Source organism: Triticum aestivum, chromosome 6A (genome assembly GCF_018294505.1).
Source record: "Triticum aestivum cultivar Chinese Spring chromosome 6A, IWGSC CS RefSeq v2.1, whole genome shotgun sequence".
Taxonomy (NCBI): Eukaryota; Viridiplantae; Streptophyta; class Magnoliopsida; order Poales; family Poaceae; genus Triticum; species Triticum aestivum.
In genome coordinates, this window is record NC_057809.1 from 334,952,201 (window position 1) to 334,956,063 (window position 3,863).

Genomic DNA, 3,863 nt, shown 5'->3' on the forward strand with positions numbered 1-3,863 from the left:
GAGTAGACTGCGGGGCCACCTCGAGGCAACTTGAGGGTTGGTTTTACTCGTAGGATGTCTCATCTGAGTGTGACCTAAGAAAGAGATATGTGCAGCTCCTATCGGGATTTGTCGGCACATTCGGGCGGTGTTGCTGGTCTTGTTTTAACGTGTCGAAATGTCTTGAGTTACCGAGATACCGAGTCTGATCGGAACATCTTGGGAGGAGGTTTATTCCTTCGTTGACCATGAGAGCTTGTCATGGGCTAAGTTGGGACTCCCCTGCAGGGATTGAACTTTCAAAAGCCGTGCCCACGGTTATGGGCAGATGGGAATTTGTTAATGTCCAGTTGTAGACAACTTGAACCTTAATTAATTAAAATGAACCAACTAAGTGTGTTACCGTGATGGCCTCTTCTCGGCGGAATCCGGGAAGTGGACACGGTGTTGGAGTAATGTTTGCGCAGGTTGTTCTCTAGCTTCTCGCTCGTGCTTTGCCTCCTCTTCTCGCTCTCTTTTGCGAATAAGTTAGCCACCATACTTGCTAGTCGCTTGCTGCTGCTCCACTCATATTTTACCTTGCCATTCCTATAAGCTTAAATAGTCTTGATCGCGAGGGTGCGAGATTGCTGAGTCCCCGTGGCTCACAGATTACTATTACACCAGATGCAGGGCCTGATGATTCCGCTCAAGGAGACGCGGATGAGTTAAAGTGGGAGTTTGACGAAGACTCTCAACGATACTATGTTTCCTTTCCCGATGATCAGTAGTGGTGCCTAGTTGGGGGTGATTGGGACCGTTGTCGCATGTTGGGTTCTCTTTTATTTTGGCGCCGTAGTCGGGCCATGAGTGTTTGGATGATGTAATGTTACTTATGCACTTGATTGACGTGGCGAGTGTAAGCCAACTATGTTATCTCCCCTTTTATTATTACATTACATGGGATGTTTGTGAAGACTGCCTAACTTGCGACATATGCCTTCAATGCGATTATGTCTCTAAGTCGTGCCTCGACACGTGGGAGCTATAGTCGCATCGAGGGTGTTACACTAGGGCCGTTCCGGCACCCTGCCGGAGGGGGAATCCCTCTCCGGTGGCCATCTTCATCATCCCGGTGCTCTCCATGACGAGGAGGGAGTAGTTCTCCCTTGGGGCTGAGGGTATGTACCAGTAGCTATGTGTTTGATCTCTCTCTCTCTCTCTCTCTCTCTCTCTCTCTCTCGTGTTCTTGAGGTGATACGATCTTGATGTAGCGCGAGCTTTGCTATTATAGTTGGATCCTATGATGTTTCTTCCCCACTCTACTCTCTTGTAATGAATTGAGTTTCCCCTTTGAAGTTATCTTATCAGATTGAGTCTTTAAAGATTTGAGAACACTTGATGTATGTCTTGCCGTGTGTATCTGTGGTGACAATGGGATACCACGTGATTCACTTGATGTATGTTTTGGTGATCAACTTGCGGGTTCCGCCTGTGAACCTATGCATAGGGGTTGGCACACGTTTTCGTCGTGATTCTCCGGTAGAAACTTTGGGGGCACTCTTTGAGGTTCTATTTGTTGGTTGAATAGATGAATCTGAGATTGTGTGATGCATATCGTATAATCATACCCACGGATACTTGAGGTGACATTGGAGTATCTAGGTGACATTAGGGTTTTGATTGTTTTGTGTCTTAAGCTGTTATTCTAGTACGAACTTTAGGGCTGTTTGTGACACTTACAGGTATAGCCCAATGGATTGATTGGAAAGAATAACTATGAGGTGGTTTCGTACCCTACCATAATCTCTTCGTTTGTTCTCCGCTATTAGTGACTTTGGAGTGACTCTTTGTTGCATGTTGAGGGATAGTTATGTGATCCAATTATCTTATTATTGTTGAGGGAATTTGCACTAGTGAAAGTATGAACCCTAGGCCTTATTTCCACGCATTGCAATACCGTTTACACTCACTTTTATCACTTGCTACCTTGCTGTTTTTATATTTTCAGATTACAAAAACTATTATCTACTATCCATATACCACTTCTATCACCATCTCTTCGCTGAACTAGTGCACCTATACAATTTACCATTGTATTGGGTGTGTTGGGGACACAAGAGACTCTTTGTTATTTGGTTGCAGGGTTGCTTGAGAGAGACCATCTTCATCCTACGCCTCCTACGGATTGATAAACCTTAGGTCATCCACTTGAGGGAAATTTGCTACTGTCCTACAAACCTCTGCACTTGGAGGCCCAACAACGTCTACAAGAAGAAGGTTGTGTAGTAGACATCACCAATCAACCGCCACACGTCAACCGAGGCCGCAGGCTTTTGGGGCCCACGGTGCTCCGCACTTGACCTTTGGCTTTGCCTTGAAGCCAAGCCCGAGCTTGCCTTGGGCCCGGGGACTACTGTCGGTGTTTTCGGAACGGGATTCCCTAGACTTGCCTGCCTGCGGCCCACGGCGTGGCTGAGCTAGCAGGTCTGTACAGCCCATCTTCATCGATGAGGTATTCAAGACCCTCGTGAGGGGCCAAGCCTCGCGAGGCGGACGACGCAAGACCTCCTCAGGAGCGGCCTCGCCGGGCAGGCTCACGAGGGGCAGAGAGATCAAGGCAAGGCAAACCTCGCGAGGTCCTCGTGACGCAAGCCATGACGATCGAGACCAGGCGGGCGCCAGCGCGCAGTGTCCTTGCTTCCTCTTTGGTGCCAAGGGGGCAAGCGCAGGCGCGGAGTAGCGAGGCATCAAGCAAAGGTTTCCATATCGGTGCAATGAGACCGAGACCAGCAGGACGGCAAAATGGAGGTCACCATGGAGCCCAAGACGGCGTCACCACCAGAGCCTTTTGCAGGCAAAGACTAATTTTGTCAGGATAAGCTGTACTAGTTGTCCCCTCTCAAATTGGCCGTTGTTGGCTCCCTTCCCGCTCAATATTTGGGGAGAGGACCAGGGCCTATATAAGTAGAATTGGCCACCACAGTAGGGGGAAAAGGGCAAAAAAAGGGAGAACTCATTCAGAGGCATCTCACCCACACAAGTTCACCAAGCACAAGAACATCTCAACCTCAGGAGGCTGTTCTTCCCCTTGTACTGTTCATCATCAGCCTAAGAGGCAATCCACCTCCACCACACTGGAGTAGGGTATTACCCCACAACGGTGGCCCGAACCAGTATAAATCTTGTGTCTTTGTGTTGCAAGTTCATGGAGTTCATCCGCGAGATCTTAGAGAGCTAGGGCGTGGATCGATAGGGAGAAAACATTCGCGTGCACCCTAGTGCTCGAACCTCTAGGGTTTTACCGGAACCCGTGATCCAACAGATGCTAAACCCGTTGTTGATCACCAACATCGATTAAATCCAAAGATGAAGGAAGTGGTAAGAACGGAAATCATAAAACTTCTGGAAGCAGGTATAATCTATCCCATAGCTCATAGTAGATGGGTAAGTCTTGTTCATTGTGTCCCTAAGAAAGGATGTATAACTGTTGTTTCGAATGATAAGAATGAACTTATTCCACAAAGAATTGTTACAGGCTATAGAATGGTAATTGATTTTAGAAAATTAAACAAAGCAACTAGGGAAGATCATTACCCTCTGCCTTTTATTGATCAAATGCTTCAAAGATTATCTAAGCACACACATTTTTGCTTCCTTGATGGATATTCTGGTTTTTCACAAATACCTGTCTCTCAACCTGATCAAGAAAAGACCACTTTTATTTGTTCCTTTGGAACATATGCTTATAGACGTATGCCTTTTCGTCTTTGTAATGCAGCTACTAACTTTCAAAGATGTATGACTGCTATATTCTCTAACTTCTGTGAAAAGATTGTTGAGGTTTTCATGGGCGACTTCTCTGTTTATGGGAAGTCTTTTGATGATTGTTTAAGCAATATTGA